The following is a 20318-nucleotide window of genomic DNA, read 5'->3' as shown; positions in this document are numbered from 1 at the left end:
AGCCTTACATCTTAAAGTTAGATTTGGCCGAAAACTAAATATTTTCCTAATGTTTTTGATTTTCTGAGATCACACTAAGGTGCAATGGATGCATACGCATGAGAAAAATTCTTTATTTATGTTTCTGGTTTGCCCAGATCGCACAGAATCGCAGGGCAAAGAGCATATGCATAAATGAAAGGCATAGATCCAGTAATAATTTTTTTTATAGAGGACTATAAACCCAAATAAACAGAGAGATAAATAACTATAACTGCAAATAAAGACTGTATACCTCCAAATCTTAGAAATGACGTAGCTAGGGCTATCGGAAACCTTTTCGCATGAAACAAAAGGGATTCCTCATTGGAACAGGTGATCCTAACACAATAGAGTAGTCCTATTTCCCCTAAAGCGGTTAGAAACAATAGATATAGGAAACGACAATCAATGCAGTTGTACCGACTTCAGATTTGGATCACTAATGGATGCAACCCTCGAATAGCTCTGATATCATGTATGAATTTACAAGGTATGTTACTTAGATAGAACACCAAAGGACGCCACTCACAAACAGATCACAGATCAGTACACCAGTATTCTTGACGTGGTTAAAGCCGTCAAAGAGGGAAACAATCCACGGCCTGAGCCAACATGGCCACTTTAGGAAATTTATTAATGTAAATGAAAGAAAATTTACATAAGCTTCTCTCATGAAAGGTCACCTAACAAATGACCCTTCATGCTCTTTAAATAGAGATCATGGACCAATCGGGTGTTAAGCCATGAATCAGGTGTCAGTAATACTAAGGAAAGAATGAACCATTGGATCACTTCATGTCTAGAACATATCGTGACCGTCAGATTGTAAATTACAAAAAGTACACACTAAAGAATCACACTTTACCTAAATATACACTAGACCAAGTTACACTTAATTATTACCTATGTGTTAGAATATCTTAACACTTTCTAAACCATGATACTAAGCAGTCTCCCAAGTAGAAGGCTACTCCACTTGTACGTTTATGTCATCTATACTTCTTGCCCAATTTGTATATGTGTAAGATACCAATGTCAATTCCTTTCCGTTTGGATACCACAACCTGAATTTTGTCATTCCTTTGAGATATATGAATATCCTTTTCACTGCTAGAACATGAGTTTCCTTTGATGTTGCTTGAAATCTTACAACATGTCCAACTACTTGCATTACATTTAGTCTTGAATTTGTCACACAAAGTAGGCTATTAATCATTGATCTATAATACAATCTTTGATCCACTTACTTGGATTCATCTTCTTTACTCAACTTACATCTGGTGACCATAGTAATGCTCATAGGTTTACAGTATTCCATTTTGACCTTCTTCAACATTTCTTTAATGTACTTGGTTTGAGAATGAAAATTCCTCCATCTAGTTGAGATATTTGGAGTCCCAAAAAGAAAGTCAAATCTCCAAGAAAATAGATTTCAAATTCATTCTGCATATCTTTTGTAAAGTTTGACTTAATCTGTCATCGTCACTTCCAAAGATGATGTCTACTACATATACTTCAATGATGATCATATTTTCTTGATCTTCCTTTATGTAGATATTATTGTCTACATTTCCCTTTTTGAATCCTTGTTGTAAATATATGTGTAATCTTGAGTACCAAGCTCTAGGGGCTTGATTAATTCCATACAAGGGCTTTCTTCAATCTACAAACATAATCTTCATCTTTTTATAATATACATCCTTCTCGTTGTTCTATGTATATTTCTTATTCTAGTTCCCCATTAAGAAAGTTTGATTTTACATGAATTTGATACACTTTGATAGTTTTGGAGCCTGCATAGGCCAAGAGAACTTTGATTGCTTCCATTTTGGCTATTGGATCAAAATTTGATTCAAAGTCTATCCCTTCAACTTGAGCATATCCTTTGCACACTAGCCTTGTTTTGTTTCTTTTCACCTTTCCATCTTCATTTAGTTTGTTTCTGAAGACCTGTTTTGTGCCAATCACATTTTTTTTCTTAGGTCTTGGACCAAGTTCCCCTACATCATTCGTCTCTATTTGATTTAATTCTTCCATGGCCTTGATCCAATAATCATAATTTCTAGCTTCCTCAAAGTTACTTGGTTCAATTGTGGATGATAATGATAGATGACCTTGCTCTAGTGTTTGAGCTTGTTTTCTTCTTATGGTTTCTACTCTTGCACTCTTCTCCCCAATGATTTGTTCTGATGGATTATTCTTTTGATGCCAATTTTTAAGTGTCCTAGTAGGTGTCTGAAAATCTTATTTATTATCTACTTCTTCTTGTTCTAACTCTAGCTACTTCTCTTCTTGGTGTTCCTCTTCTTCTTTTTCTTCCTCTTGCTTTGGTTCCTCCTCTTCCTATTCTTCAAAGATGTGTAAATTTTTTCTTTCCTTCTTGGTCTTCCGCAAGCTTGTTTCATCAATTTGTACATTGATTATTTGTTCTATCTTGTTTAGCCTAAGATTGTAGCACCTGTATTCTTTGGTTTTACATGAGCACCCAACAATTATGCCTTAAATTGTTCGGGAGTTAAACTTTCCAAATTTTTGGTCATCCCTCTTTATGTAACATTTGTTTCTAAATATTTTGAAATGCTTGACACTAGTTGGTATTCCATGCCACAGTTCATAGGGAGCTTTTTCATTGTTTCTTTTGAGAAATCCTTTGTTCAAAATGTGAAAATTTGTTTGTACTACTTGTACCCAAAATATATTACATAGCTTGGATTTGTGCAACAAAGTTTTAGCCACTTCTTCCATAGTTATGTTCTTTCTTTCAACCACTCCATTTTGCTGAAGAGTTATAATTGTTGAGAAGTGTCTTCTTATTCCATGTTTTTCATAGTAGTCATTCAATTCATTTGAAGTAAATTCTCCTCCATTATCTAATGTCAAGCATTTGATTTTCAAATCGGTTTCATTTTCAACAAGTTCCTTAAATATTGTAAAATTTTCAAAAGCTTCTAACTTGTTTTTAAGAAAACAACGTCATCCTTGTCTAGTCATCAACAAGAAAAATTGTAATAACCTTGGTCAAAATTCCATGTAATAAAGGCAGAATAATAACCAAGGTCATGGGACACGTATTCCAAGCTGAATGTTGAGAAAAAACATCCTAGTGGGTGTTCATTTGGTTTATTATGGCTAAATGAAATTGGCAAAGACATTTGAAAAGGCAAGAGATATTAATTGGCATTTTATCTATGAAAATAATGGAAATTAGGAGAAAAGGAAGGTGAAGGGTCACATGTTTGCATGTGAGGAGGAAATTGAAGAAAAAACAAAAAATGAAGAAAATAGAGGCCTCATTAATAAAAAGGCTTATGAGGATAAGTTCACAACCTTTTTTCAGTTCAGTTTTGTAGATCTCTCTCTATTCTCTCTACTCTCTCATACTCTTGGACACTTAGAGTATTCTTAGAGCACTCTAGCATTGGAGGAAAGAAGACAAAGGAAGGAAAAGAAAGAAAGAGGAAGCAAGGATCAAACAAGAAAGAGCAAGATTCAAACGGCTACAATGTAATTACTTGCGGGTTTCGAGTTGCATGTATGATTTCCTTACTAGTTTTGGCATGCATGGTACATGCATGTGTGTTTTTGGTTCTCTTGTTGTCATTGGCAAGGGTATTTCCAGGTGTGAGAGTGGTTTTTAACCTTGCCTTGCCAATTCGAGATAGCCATGGTGTGATGGGGTTTTGTTGTTTTGTTTGAGCTGGATTGTTGGATGGTTTTTCAAAACTGAGTGGGGTTATCTTAGGGGAGAAACAAAAGGCCTATGAATCCCTAGATCGATGAAGGCGGGATTGTGGTAAACCCTGATTATGTATTCCCTTGTTAGGCCTAGGAATCCTCGACTGGTGAATGGAGGGATATACGGTAAAGCCTAGAGGCTGGAGCCTTGGCCCAGAGATGTTCAACCAATGAATGACAGGATTACGGTAAAGCCTAGATGTGGATATGGACAAATTCCTCATGGTTTAAGTGGAGAGATCTAGAGTCACCCATGCTTGTTTAGGGCCTAGTGATCTGATGGGATTACGGTAAAACCTAGTTGTGTTGATGAGGATTTCGAGCCTAGGAATGCTTTGGTGGATATACGATAAAGTCTGAGAAAGCTTGATTGGTTCTATTGTGAGTCTTAGGTTCATGCTTGGAATATGGCACAGGGGTGATTGGTTGAAAGAAATATTTGGTTCAACCAAATATATGGTTGGGTGGTACGTGGAAGTACCTGGCTTGTTTGGCTTTTGCATATATTAAAAAGAGCTCTTTTCTCTTGTGTTTCATGTGTAAATGTATTGGTTAATATTTGGTTTTTATGGTTGTTTTACTCTTGTTATTTTGTCGGATATATGTTGGTTATATGCATGGTTTAATGACAGATCCTAGTCATGGATTTCATCATGTTTGGATTAGTAAATGAATGAATAACGAATATATTACCTAATGGATGATATTGTAGCTATTGTGATAAGGCATCAATCCTTCTTGATGATTCTCAGATAAGTATGAGACCCCTATGCTCAGATCTGTGGTAATGACCTATAGATTACATGTTTGTGACATGTTTGATGAAATGCCTATCATGGCTACTAGGGGTCAAGTCAAGTCCTTATACCAATGTTTGCATTAGTAGCTTCAATTCATTATTGTTTATCATTTCTAGAAGTTTCATGAAGTTATGGGCAAAGGCCTGAGACCTAGCCCTGAAAACATGGCATATAATTTGGGGTCACTGACTCAGAACTGCCTGAAGAAGGTCATCTTCACATGCATGGCTTGCTATGGGAGCGAATGGAGGGTCTCAGTCACGTGCATGGATTTTCATGGCAGCGACTAAGGGTCTAGCTTAGAAAAATGACAAATTGTCTAAGGGGTTGGGTAACTGGAAGGGTTGGTTGTCTCTTGAAGATTTTGTAGTTCATGAGAAAGGTCAGATTCGTTTTGTTTTGTTTGTTACACTTCCTTAATTGTACATGGGGATTTGAATAACATCACGATAACTCTTCATCACATGTTTACCCCAATGGACCGATTAGCTTGGGTAAATGTGGGAGGAGGGTGTTACAGAGTGGTAGCAGAGTGGGTTCCATTCTCTTTGGGTGATGTCTAGTTTTTGTTCCCTTTGTGTGATGTCTAGTTTTCATTCTCTTTGGGTGATATCTGATACCACAAAATGGTATCAAAGCATGGTTCAACACTTCTACTATATGGGCAGAATGTCTTTGTCATGCATGAAAATAAGATGTATATGTGCTTGTTTTGTATGTATGGTGATGGTCATTGTTACTACCATCAAATATAAAATTGGTACTACCTTAGAAATAGATAAATTTTAATGATCCATACTTGTCTTGAAGTGTAGAAAGCTTATCAAATCTTAGCAATTCTTAAAATGCCCACTATAAAATGTTTGGTGAATTTTTTTCAAAAATATTTAAATTTCTAAGGATTTTATATAGTTTTTGAAAATCTTAGATATTTTCAATATAAAATAATTTTATCTTATAGAATTTGGGTGAATCAAATTTTTAGGCAAAAAACATTGGTGCATCTTTCTTATGGAAAAGATATGGAAAACTATCCCATTGCCGAATTTTCCCTTAAATTTTTCCCTATCTAAAATTTTATTTTTCAAGGTTAAAATTACGACTTGTTTGAAACCATAGCCTTAACAACCAACACCTTGTAACCAAAATATTCCCCAAATTGAAAAGTGATGTTATCAATATAATTTTTTTTTCTTTTGACATTATACAACTTGTTTGAAACCAAGGCCTTAGCAACTAGTACCATTGTGATCAAAATGTTAAAATCAACTGGACCAAATCAAAAAGTGTTGCTACTAAAAGCGCTTACAAAAAAAAGGATTAAAATTACAACTTGTTTAAAGCTATGGCATTGATCATTGATGTAATTGCAATCAAAATCTTAAAATCAACCCCTAAATCAAAAAGTGGTGCTACCTATGACACCCTTTTTTAGGTTAAAGTTACACTTGTTTTAAAACATAGACCTACTAATCAATATTGTTACAACATAAACCTTAAAATAAACCTCCAAATTGGAAAGATGTGCTACCATTAACAATTTTTTTTTTAAATTTTGAACATGAAATAATTTGTATGTAATGAATAACAGTACTTCCCATTGTTATGAAGATAATGTTTTGTAATATGTGTTTGATTCTTGGACTAAGATATTAGTTTTGTGTGACAACTCAAGCATTCTTGCTACTGAAAAACTTTGGTTGGTCCCGCTATTTTTACCCTGTTAATGGCCCTTCCGAACTCAATTTTTGTGAAGGGGGTCCTACCCTCGAACAAGGCGCTAAAATTCCATGCTCTAGTCAACTCACTAGGTAAGGTGGCGTCCAAACCACATCTATCTAGATTTTTCAAGAAATGGAATTGATACCAAAATTCATTTCTCCTATTACATATCTATGACACAAAGCTTTAACACTAACTAAAATAGGGTTGATAGGGAAATTCACTAATTTATGGCCATCTCCAAAATTAATGTATATTTGGATGTAAAACAACAAGATGCCTCTAATAAAAGAAAATTATCTTTTTTGTTTGAGGGTTTTACACTTTCATCTTTGACCTTGACAAGAATCACAACTTGATCTTTAGGAAAAACCCTTACTTCATGGATATAAGAGGAATGTACTTAACTAAATGAACCCTTTATTTCAATCCAAGTGTTAATGTTCCTTCCACAATGTCAATTTAGGTCTACCTTCCTCACCTTCCCTTGTATTGTTGAAACAATGATTATCTCATATCCATATGAACTACTCTTAGAAATTATGCTGATAAATAAGAGCCAAAGACTGACATGTCTTCCTCTTCTCCAATATTGGTGGAAATTGATTTGGGAAAAAAGATACTTGAAGTGATCAATTTTTCCTTAGATCACTAGAGTCATGTTCAAAAGCGAGAATATAACATTAGGTGATTTTTGAGGTAAAAAAATGGGTCGCAAAATGAAAAATGCACTAACCAAATCAAATTTAAGAGAACCAATAGGATTCAATATGATGATATCATCCCTAGGGGTTATTTTTTTGGTGGGAAAAGAAGAAAACTACTTTTTTAGTCATATGTTTGACTTATCTCCTTGTATGTTTACTCAAATTACAAGTGTGTACACTCATTGGGTGCAAAATTAGATTTCACATCCAACGAGTATTCTTAGTGTGGATCTACTCAAAAGTATGTAAAGTGGGTACTCGTTAGATGTGTATACATTTGTAATTTGAGTAAACCTACAAGGAGATAAGTCAAAAATACGATAAAAAATGTAGTTTTCTAAAAAATCATAATTCTTATTTTATTTTTTTACTATTATCATATCACTACAGAGAGGGGGGTGAATTAGTGGTTCTAGGTGATGGGTATTCGAATTAGACATAAATTAAGGCCCATCTGACCATCCTTCAATACATTAAACCTCTCTTTTTTGTATTAGATGACATATTTTTATCTTTAATATGTTCATTAGGAACGTTTAGAGATAATTGCATATTTGTGCCTAATATTATTAATTTGTGTAGAATATTGTGAGAATATTGGGCAGATTATAAAGATTTGGAGGAGGAGATAATCTAGGAACTTGCTCCCTGCTATAAGAGGATCAAGATTGGATAACAAATCAACAAGATATTATGAAATTATTGTACAAATTCTAGAGATCCATTGATTGAGAAAATCTAGGAATGTGCTTCATGTTATTTAATGTAAATTCCTAGTGTTGGGAACCATATCCACTATTTGAGGGATTTTGGAGGGGAAAGCTTCTTCCTTTGAAGGATAATTCTTCCTCATCATTTTGTACAAGTATTGTTGTCACACAAAGTGTCTAGACACCGCAACAATGCTCAGAGTAAGGGTTGTCACTCTAATCCTTACTCACTTCATTTAGACTCTCTCCTAGACGAGTCAAGGGGGGTAGTCCCTAAGATAAATGGATGAGGATAGCCTGTGGAACACAGGCTCTAGGAGATTTTAAGGATGAACAACTTGATGAATTTAAAGCAAGTCTCAGCCAATTAAGATAGATAGATCAAAATAAGACACAATCACAAGATATAAATGACTACAGACCATTGCCTTCAATATTTGAATTAACCATAGACTAAATAAAACAAGTTATCCAAAGAAAATGTATAAATGTGACAAATAGTGACAATCAAGAATGATTAAACATAAACGCTCAAAACTTTATCATACAAGAGATTCCAGATTTAAAATGATTTTCATTAATGACCCAAATCTAGAATTAATTAACTTCCTTCTATCGCCAATATAAAATTTAAAACATTAATTGCACTTGACAATAGAGAAATATTACCACAGAATGACACGAAGCAAAATTTACGTAATCAATTCAATTGTTCCTTAGGAAACTAATTAAATGTTGTAGATGAAGAAATCAGAATATTTTAATACGACAAAGTAAATCAAAAGGGTTAATAAATTGATTTTAATGGACCATAGGCCACATTAAAATTTTTAATGTGGAAGTGCAAATCCCTTTTTAATTTAATTCCTTAGCCACTAGAATTTTTTTTATAGATTTTTTAAATGCTTTAGATTTTTTTTTTTTATTTTAGATTTTTCAATATCACAAGTAAAAAAAAAACAAAAAGATGTGAAATCATATATATCTATATATATATATATATATATATATATATATATATATATATAGATATATATGAAATAAAAAACAAATGAATAAATCAAATCAAAATCGAACTCCAAATGAAAATAAAATAAAAAATAAAAAAAAATCTATGCTAATCCTAAACTAACGTATATATAATACAAAAATGAAAAAGTCGAATAATGAAATTTAAACTAACCCTAACACCTAACACATACACAAATAATAATAAAAAAATGAAAAATTAACTAACGTAATGTATATACAATGTAAATGAAATAAAGAAAATCAAATGCGTTAAAAATCTAAACTCTAATGAAACATATAAAAAAAAGTCTAAAACCTTATGTATATACAAACCTATGAAATAATAAAAAAAAGAAAACAAAGGAAATTCGTATTTGTTGTGTGTGCATACAGGTAGACAGAAGGAGAGCTCGAGGTCTACTCGACAGTGGTAAGGAGATCGATGGACTGGTTTGAGTTTGCTTGTGCAAGTTTGCGGTGGCGAGGATGGAAGAACACAACAAGAGAAGAAGGCAGGGCAAATGGAGTTCAAGGAAGGCAGGGTCAAGGCAGCGTTTGGAAGAGCTATAGTACGATGGTAGTGATGAGGGACGAGAGGAAGGGAAATCACATAGAGGCTGTGGATAGGTAGATGGACGGAAGGCTTAGCGCAGATCTTTAAGGAGTAAAGGGAAACCTGGAGAAGCACGCAGAAGGCAATGCGAAAGTGGAAATAATGAGGGACAGGAGGCTATGGGCAGGCAGACGGGAAGTATGACTGCGGTTTTGGATGATTTCGAAGGGTTTACAGATCGAAAGGAAGGGTTGCATGGAGGAATGAGGAGGGACGAAGGTTTGAAGGCAGCAATGGGATGAGTGAAGAAAACACAAATGAGAGAGATGGCAGCAAGGTAGGGGTTTTCATATTTGTAGATAAAGTAGGCAGCAACAAGAGGCTATGGGCCTTGTACAAAAAATCAAATTTTTTTTGCAGTAAAGAAATTGAAAACCCTAGGCAGTAGATAGGTAGCCAAAGAACCGCAGAAAAGTTTTCAGATTAAGATGTTATACTTCTACTTAAGATTTACCAGTGAAACTCTTAAGAATTTAAATTTTTTCCAGATTTAAAATGAAATTTAAATTTAAACCCCTAGACTACACAAAAAAAAATCTAAATAATATCCCTAGAAGATCATGCTGGTAAACCCAGTGATTCAGATCTTACCCTCCAGGGCGTAGATCTGGACTCTACACAAATTTCTTCCTTAGATATGTAGCTACAAGACAACAAGAAACAATCAAACAATATATACAATGATAAAACTAAAACCCAGCAAAACCCAAATCAGAAAATCAAAAATAATTTTACAGATCTATGCACAGGAATGATAGATCTATTAGATCTGAGGAGTGTGAGTCCAACTCTGTGCCCAGATCTGATAATCTAAGACTCTCAACAACCATATTTATCAATTTCACACATAAAAAATTAAAATTTTTAAGTTTTAAAGGAGGTTGTTAGCTCAAAACCCTTCATGCATCACCAATAAAAGAAATCTTATGACAAGCTTGAGATCAAATTAAGTTGGGCTCTTCAAAAAACACACATCAGGAGTTAGCTAGTCCAACTGAAAACTTCCCCGAATGCTCGATGATCTAAAAATCAAGATTTTCCTGAAAAACTCAATGCAACCATTAAAATAGAGTGAGAAAAGACACAATGGCTAAAAAAAACCCCAACTATCACCAATGGCTAAAAAAAAACATTACGCATGAAAAAAGACACATCTTACAGTATTTCTATGAAGAGTAAAACTGGCGAAAATTAACCCCAAAGTCTTTCTTTATTATCCGAAAAAATATTTACATGAGAGCTTTTCGCTTAGCACACGACTCAAAGATCAGATGGATCAACTAACAAATGACCTCCTATTTAAAGATAAATCCTCCAACGGCTAGTTCAATTGGTCCTCGTCACAGCAATCTCGACCGTTGATGAAGATTAAAATTTCTTTTAATCTCATTCGTCGAAATATTAAATTCTTGAGGAAATTTGAAATTTTCAAATAAATGCATTTTAATTAACTCAAAAATAAAAATTTTGAGTTAATTTCCTCAAAAATTTGACTTTGACTTAACCCCTAGGGACCAAAGGCTTAAATTTAACAAAATAATTAGTTTACCTTAGTTCGAGGACCTTTTAAATTTTGATTTTTAAGGACCAAAGAATTTTTCCTTTGGAGAATTTAAATTTATCTAGGACCTAAAATTATTAAATTTTTGGCTTAGGATTTTAATTAATTTTTTGCCATAAATTTTAATCAATTAACCTATGTGGGGATAAATTATTTTTCCAACCCTCAAGACACTTTACATCATAATTTTCATATTTTTTTACATCATAAGGGGGGAAAAGCCATCTGTAATAGACCCTCACAGATTACCCATTTCCGCGACACAAATATAATCCAATAGACCAAGCAATTTGTAATAAAATAACCTAACAAAATAGTTAGGATTATTCCCAAATCACTTTTACATAGACTCGATCTAGAATACTAGGACTCACCTAAGATCCTAGTGACAAGATACATCCCAACTTTGGGGTGATACTGAAGGAAAACTCTGTTGACCATTCGAGAATGGATCGATGAGACCAAAAAACTCCCAGAATGTAAATCGTCACTACAAAAGTAGGTTTTCATAGACCATTACATACATGACATGGTTCTGCTGAGATTATCTACATCATATACATGCAGAATGAGTTTACATTATAACATGATAACCAGGTTGATGATGATAGCTAAACGGCATAGACACATCGATCAGGTGCTATCCCTTTTGCGAAAAAAATGGGTGTACTACTATGGGCCGTTGACACATAGTGGTTAACATCTGGCTTTACTTGGGGACACGTTGTTGCACTGGAGGAATGTGAAAATCCAAAATCTGCATCCATGCAACACACAATATAACATAAGTAGTGTACATCCAAAAATCATCATATAACATTAAGCACAGGAAAGATATAATCTCTTCATTTATTAACTATCCTAATAACATGAAAAACACAAATCTAACTACAAAATGAAATACTGAAATAACAGGGTATAAGGCTAGAAATACAATATAAATATGCCACATGGCATTAGATGCGTTCAATATAGTGCATACTAAGCATTTTCCTACTTTCAGGAAAATCTGTCGGTTGTTTCTCAAATGTGCCATGTCCAATCCTACACACGGTATGACTTTTTCCTATCTAAAAATCAAGTTGCTTGCGGCCATTAGATGCATTAAACAGCTTTCTCATTCTCTTTCTTTTACATTTTTTCTTTGTGGCTAGCTGTATCATTGATGATGTGGAACATTCTACTTCAAAACTCTCAAATGAAGTATGTAAGATATGCATGACATGTCTTTCTTCATTTAGCATCTGCTCTGTCAATAATTATGGATTAGTCTCACATGTGTCATGAGTTATAACTTGATCTTTTATGACTGGTGGATTAACCATGTCAACATCAACCTGATTCTTATCAATTTCCATTTTATTCAGGTCACCGTCAATTAGCCACTTTTCAATGGAACAAATGACCCATCATAATAATATAGAGTTTGTTGCAGTAGACAAGGAGGCTTATGATCTGTTGATGTTTCCTTGTTTCTTTCATCCTCTGACCGGTGCTAAAATTTCTGTACCTGTATTGTTATGGCATCCATCTAGTTAGAGTGTTCAACCTTCATAGCACTAACTTCCTTGGCATGGTTTTCCTCCATGGTCAATGACTTATTCTGAAGACATATCTGACAAGCTTCCATATCTTTTATTACTTTGTCATTATCTTCTTTTATGGTGATCAAACAATTTTGCATAGAACTCATTTCTCTATCATAATTAGCTTTCATGGTTTCCATTTCCTTAGCATGTTTTTCTCTCATGACAAGTAAATAGTTTTTCATGGAAGTCCTTTTTTTCTCATGATGAATCTGCATGTCGGTCCTCATAGCCTCCATATTCTGAGCACGCTTTTATACTACAGTGGCTATGTGATCAGAGTGTTTAATTTTCATGATTTCCATCTCCTTATCATGTTTTTCCAGCTGGGTGTACAAAGTTCTCATATCCTTAGCATAATCAGCTATAATTTTTTCTTGATTAAGCTCCATATTTTTTACCAACTACGTTAGTTCTTCTATACGACGCTTATCATTTTCCTTTTCATTGTCGACACTAATTTGACAACTTGTTCTTGCTTTTCCACTATCATGGATTTGTCTTGCAACGGTACAAGTGGATGGCACATTCTGATATGGAGAATTGTCTTGAAATCTTTCATTGACAGTTGGATCATTTACAAGATTATTTTCATCCTGTTACATAGTACTAGGGGCACAAGGCGAGCCACCTTGATCACCATATCTATCTTTAAAGGCATTGATGATGTCTTGTAAAGAAGTGAAAGAATCTTTAGGACAATTATGAAACCAATCCAAAGAATCGCCCTCTAAAGAAAAGGAAAATAGACACATCTTGACATTTTCATGTTTATATTGGGAAGAATGACAATATCTGGTTTTTACATGAGTAACCCTAGATAGATGCTTTCTAGCAGCGGCTAAATCACCACCCGAGAACAAAGGAAATTTATGAATGGCCTCTTCCGGCATATCATGGAGAAAGTTATCAAAATGACATGGGGTAAACAAGTCATCCATGATGACTTGATTAAAGGGACACAAAGGGACCAAATGGATGCTAGAGAGAGACCCTTGCTCAAGAAATCAAGAGATCCACAAGAAGCGAGCTTCTAATAGAAATTCTTGTAAGAAATGAAAGAAGTGGAGTTGCCACTTGAATATGAATCTAACTCTAGGATCCACAAGGCAAAAGCAGCTGGATATAAGGGAGGGTTTCTTGTCTGAGAAATAATGGATGAATGAGTGGAGTCACCACCCAAACAAGAAATGAACCGAAATGTCTAGGTGCTAAAAGTGCATATGAAACAATTAATGAGATGGCGAAAGATAAGGCAATGAAAAGATCAAATGACGCTAGGAAATGTTGTGCTAATGGGATAAGAAATGATGAAATATTAGATGATTTAGAAAAATGTCGTGAGGACCAAGGACAAAAAAACTCTATCCCCGACAACGAAACCAAAAAATGTTGGCATTGCCGACTAAAATGAATGATAACAAGATGAAATATGAATGTCGTAGAGCTAAGGCCCAATAAATTGGTTCTCGACAACGGTGTCAAAAAATGTTGTGCTGCTTGATGGGCTAATGAATGACGGAAATGATGAGATGATTAAAATGATGTCGAGGACACCAAGGATAGAAAAACTCTATCCCCGGCAACAGCGACAAAAAATGTTGTCACACAAAGTGTCTAGGCACCGCGACAACGCTCAGAGTAAGGGTTGCCACTTTAATACTTACTCATTCAGTTTAGACTCTCTCTTAGACAAGTCAACGAGGGTTGTCCCTAAGATAAATGGATGAGGATAACCTGTGGAACACAGGCTCTAGGAGATTTTAAGGATGAACAACTTGATGAATTTAAAGCAAGTCTTGGTCAATTAATATAGATAGATCAAAATAAGACACAATAACAAGATATAAATGAGTATAGATCAGTTCCTTCAATATTTGAATTAACCATAGACGAAATAAAACAAGTTATCTAGAGAAAACTTATCAATGTGACAAATAGTGATAATCATGAACGATTAAACATAAACACTCACAACTTTATCATACAAGAGATTCCAAATTTAAAATTATTTTCATTAATGACACAGATCTAGAATTAATTAACTTCCTCCTATCGCCAATATAAAATTTAAAACATTAATTGCACTTGACAATAGAGAAATATTACTACAAAATGACACCAAGAAAATTTATGTAATCAATTCAATTGTTCCTTAGGAAATTAATTAAATGTCGTAAATGAAGAAATCAAACTCTTTTAATATGACAAAGTAAATCCAAAGGGTTAATAAATTGAAATTTTAATGGACCATAGGCCACATTAAAAATTTTAATGTGGAAGCGCAAATCCAATTTTAATTTAATTCCTTAGCCACCAGAATTTTTTTTATAGATTTTTTAAATGTTTGAGATATATATATAGATATATATATATATATATATATATATATATATATATATATATATATATATATATATTAGATTTTTAATTTTTCAATTTATTTATTTATTATTTTTTTTTTTATGTTTTGGATTTTAGAAATTTTTAAATTTTTAGGATTTTTTAGATTTTAGGAATTTTTAGATTTTTTGAAATTTTATATTTTTCAATATCATAAGTAAAAACAAAACAAAAAGATGTGAAATAAAAACAAAACAAAATATAAAAATAAAAAAATGAATAAATCAAATCAAAATCAAACTCCAAATGAAAAAAAAAAAAAAAAAAAAAAAAATATATATATATATATATATATATATATATATATATTCTATGCTAATCCGTATATACAATACAAAAATGAAATTTAAACTAATCCCAACACCTAACGCATACACAAATAATAATAAAAAAATGAAAAATTCACTAACCTAATGTATATGCAATGTAAATGAAACAAAGAAAATCAATTGCGTTAAAAATCTAAACTCTAATGAAAGATATAAAAAACTCAAGTCTAAAACTTAATGCATATACAAACCTATGAAATAAAAAAAAAAAAGCAAAGGAAATTTGTATTTGTTGTGTGTGCATACAAGTTGACTGAAGGAGAGCTCGAGGTCTTCTCGACGACGTCTAGGAGATCGATGGACTAGTTTGAGTTTGCTTGTCCAAGTTTGCAGTGGCGAGGATGGAAGAACACAGCAAGAGAAGAGGGCAGGGCAAATGGAGTTCAAGGAAGGCAGGGTCGAGGTAGCGTTTGGAAGAGTTGCAGGTCGATGGCATTGATGAGGGATGAGAGGAAGGGAAGTCACGCAGAGGCTACGGATAGGTAGATGGACGGAAGGTTTAATGCAGATCTTGAAGGAGCAAGGGGAAATGTTGGAGAAGCATGCAGGAGGCAGTGCAAAAGTGGCAGCAATGAGGGACGGGAGGCTGCGGACAGGCAGATGGGAAGTATGACTGCGATTTTGGAGGATTTCAAAGGGTTTACAAATCGAAAGGAAGGGTTGTGTGGAGGAATGAGGAGGGATGAGGGTTTGAAGGCAATGATGGGATGAGTGAAGAAAATGCAGATGAGAGAGATGGCAACAAGGTTGGAGTTTGCAAATTCGTAGAAAAAGAAGGCAGCACCAAAAGGCTGTGGGCCTTGTAAAAAAAAATCGAAATTTTTCTACAGTAAAGAAATTAAAAACACCAAGCAAGAGATAGGTAGCCAAAAAACCAAAGAAAAATTTCTAGATTAATGTTATACTTCTACTTAAGATTTACCAGTGAAACCCTTAACAATTTAAATTTTTTCTAGATTTAAAATGAAATTTAAATTGAAACCCCTTGACTACACAAAAAAAATCTAAATAATATCCCTAGAAGATCATGTTGTTAAACTCCAAAGATCCGGATCTTACCCTCCAGGGCCCAGATCTGGACTCTACATAGATTTATTCCTCAGATCTGTAGCTGCAAGACAATAAGAAACACCCCCAAACGATATATACAATGATAAAACTAAAACCTATGAGATCCCAAGTCAGAAAACCAAAAATAATTTTACAGATCTATGCACAGGAATGATAGATCTATCATATCTGAGGAGTGTGAGTCTAACTCCGCTTTTAGATCTCCTAATCTAAGGCTCTCAACAACTAGATTTATCAATTTCACACATAAAAAATTAAATTTTTAAATTTTAAATGAGGTGATTAGCTCAAAACCCTTCATGCATCGCGAATAAAAAAAATCTTATAATAAGCCCAAGATCAAATTAAGTTGGGCTCTTTAGAAAATACGGATCGGGAGTTGGCTATTCTAACTGAAAGCTTCCGCGAACACCCGATGATCTAAAAATCAAGATTTTCCTACAAAACTCAATCCAACCATTAAAATAGAATGAGAAAATGATAATAAAATTCAGATAAATGGAGATAGTTGCTATTATGTATTCAAAATTTAAATTATCGCTTAAACGCCAGTGACTAAGCAAGATACTTGTACTCAAATCACTCTTTAGAAGCTATCATCAATAACTAAAAACAAAGTTACGCATAAAAAACGACACATCTTACAGTATTTCCATGAAGAGTAACATCGACGAAAATTAACCTCAAAGTCTTTCTTTATTATCCGAAAAAAAATATTTACATGAGAGCTTTTCGCTTAGCAGATGACTCAAAGATCGGAATGATCAATTGACAAATGACCTCCTATTAAAGATAAATCCTCCAACGGCTAGTTCGAGTGATCCTCATCAAAGCAATCTCGACCGCTGATGAGAATTAAAATTTCTTTTAATCTCATTCATCGAAATATTAAATTCTTGAGGAAATTCGAATTTTCAATAAAATGCATTTTAATTAACTCAAAAATAAAAATTTTGAGTTAATTTCCTCAAAAATTTGACTTTGACTTAACCCCCAGGGACCAAAGGCTTAAAATTTAGCAAAATAATTAATTTACCTTAGTCAAGAGACCTTTTAAATTTTGATTTTTTAGGACCGACAAATTTTGCCTTTGGAGAATTTAAATTTATCTAGGACCTAGAATTAATTAAATGTCTGGCTTAGGATTTTAATTAATTTTTTTCCAGAAAATTTAATTAATTAACATATGAGGGGATAAAATATTTTTCCAACCCTCTAGACACTTTACATCATAATTTTCATATTTTTTACATCACAAGGGGAGAAAACCCGTTTGTAATAGACCCTCACAGACTACCCATTTCTGCGACACAAATATAATCGAGCAGACTAAGCAATTTGTAGTAAAATAACCTAACCAAATAGTTAGGATTTTTCCCAAATCATTTTAAATAGACTCGATCTAGAACACTAGGACTCGCCTAAGTTCCCAGTGACAAGGTACATTCCGGCGTTGGGGTGAGACTGAAGGAAAACTCTGCCGACCATTCGAAAATAGATCGGTGAGACAAAAAACCTCCCAGAATGTAGATCGTCACTACAACAGTAGGTTTACCTAGTCTATTACATACTTGACATGGTTTTGCTGAGATTATTTACATCATATACATGCAAAATGGGTTTACATTATAACATGATAACCAGGCTAGTGATGATAGATGAATGACACAGACACATCGATCAAGTTCTATTCCTTTTGCGAAAAAAAGGGTTGTACTTCTATGGGTCATTGACACGTAGTGGTCAACAAGTACCAATTCGAAGTTTCCTCTAAAGGGGTTTATTTCTGAGACTTCTTGTGGAGAAAACTTGTATTTTGCAGCTCCACTTTCATTTCTAGCCATGATGTACTTGGATTGATTCAAATAATGAAGTTTTGTGTCATTTTTAGCTTCTAAAGCTTGGTCTCCTTCATAGGAATGTGATTATCCTTGCGCTTGGCCACCCCGAGAGGCTCAGAGTCCTTTTGTATAATTTGATTTTCTTCGTTTCACTTCTTATTCACATGCATCTCTTACTCTTGTTTATTCAGTATTGATGCTTTTTGTTGTTGTAGGATTCGCTTAAGTGATTGAAGTAAGTTACTTTGCAAGTTATTCACAGAGTCACAAGCATGATGCATCCTTGGAAAAAGTTTGAAAAATCATCCTCACCATTGAACTACTTGGATTGGTTTACTAGTTCACAAATCTAGAATTAATGGATGTCCCTTGTAGCAAAATAATAGTATTTTGATGCTATTTTTTAGAACATGTTAACGAGATTTATTTGAGTTTATTCCACTTGGATTAGGTTATAAAAACATTCAATTTAATAACAAAATTCACTCTAATACATTTTCACTTGATTAGGTGAGGCATTTGATAGGTTAACTAGCTCACTAGTTCTTGAATTTATAGTTTTTAGAGTAGTAATTTTATGCTATTTTTAACACATGTTAACAGGGGGTATTTTGGATTTATTCCACTTGGAATGGAGACCTAAGACATCATAATTAATAAATAAATCCATCGCATTTTAATTTGATTTACTTGGACATTTATCAAGATTCTCACTCCTGTAGCATTACAAGCCTCATGTAGCAATCGTTTGTAGAAAACTTGTAGAATCACTTCCCTTCACCAGTTTTGATCCCCACTAGAACTTTGAGTTATTCTATATGAATAATGACCCCTAGGATCTAAATACATTATTAGGGAGACCTAAGGACCACCCTATACCCCTCCTTCCTCCATTGCAAGAACAAAACAAAAAATAGAGTTAAGAAGCATTTTTCACATTTGAAACTCTTCAATGCAAGTGAAGTAGACTTAGTTTATGAATTTCCTAGTTATGTGTTGTAGATTAACTTTCTTCTTTCCAAGAAATTTGATTTGATTTTTTTGCAATTAGAGTAGCATGGTTTATTTCTACAACTAGTTTAGGTTATATTTTATGACATTCACTTCATTAGATCAATGAAAGAAGGACACGTTGCATGTTGTAGATATAGTGTTGACACCTCTTAAGTTTGTACGGACCTCAGGTTGATAATTTAAGTTGTTAGCCTTGGGACTCGCAGCATTCTTATTGCAATATTGGGGCTCATCACTTTTTGGCACTATTTCTGAGGAGGTGTACAAGTATTTATTGTTTTCTCCCATAGTTGATTCATTTCTTTTACTTTCTACAAAAACAAAAAATAATTGCATTAGGAATATTTCATTTCAAAAATAAAAAATTGCATTACATTAGCATTCTTATTCAATATATATATATACTTCTCTAAAACCAACCCCCACATTTGATCACGTGGTGCAGTAAGAACCACATCACCATCCACTTTTTCAAGTAAAAGAAGAAGAGGTGGCAGAGAAGATAGAAGAAATAGATGGAGATGATAACAATGAAGAAGATCCTCTTAGATTTCACATTCAAGATACTGATGTCAGTGTTCATATGAAGAAAATCCCTTCATCTTTCCTTCCAAACTTCCATGGTATAAGGTCATAGGATCTAGAAATCTTTCTCTTTGAATTTGAAATTGTTTGTAGATCTTATGGTTACTTATTAAACACTCAAAAATTGAGATTGCTTCTGACTACATTGAAAGATAGAGCTCTTAAATGGTTAATGAGTTTAGGGACTAATTCAATAAGATCATGGAATGATATGCAAAAGATATTTCTAGAAAAATATAAAAACCATGATCTTAAAGAAGAAATCTTTAGAATGACTAAAAAAGAAGATGAGAGCCTTGAGGATCTAATAGAGAGGTTCATGCATAATGTAAAGAGGGAAAAATTACATCATTTACGATCTGACGCACTAAAAACCATCTTACTTAGAACAATTAAGGATGTGTGGATTGATATCCTTGATCTCATGAGTAGAGGTGATGTATACCAATTATCATTTGAAGAAATTTGTGAAACATGCAAACACATATCAAGAGGAAGGGAAATAGTAAGTAAATTAATATCAAGATCGGTAAGTCAAGCTAAGCTTGGAAATTTGTTTGATGACTTTAAAACAAAAATTCTTAGCAATCTAAGCGAACAAGTAGAAAT

The sequence above is a fragment of the Pinus tabuliformis genome, chromosome J (assembly GCF_031772625.1).
Source record: "Pinus tabuliformis cultivar Carrire ecotype Pingquan chromosome J, CPIR1, whole genome shotgun sequence".
In the NCBI taxonomy this organism is placed as follows: Eukaryota; Viridiplantae; Streptophyta; class Pinopsida; order Pinales; family Pinaceae; genus Pinus; species Pinus tabuliformis.
The sequence above is the reverse complement of the archived record's forward strand: the minus strand, read 5'-3'. Positions refer to the sequence as shown.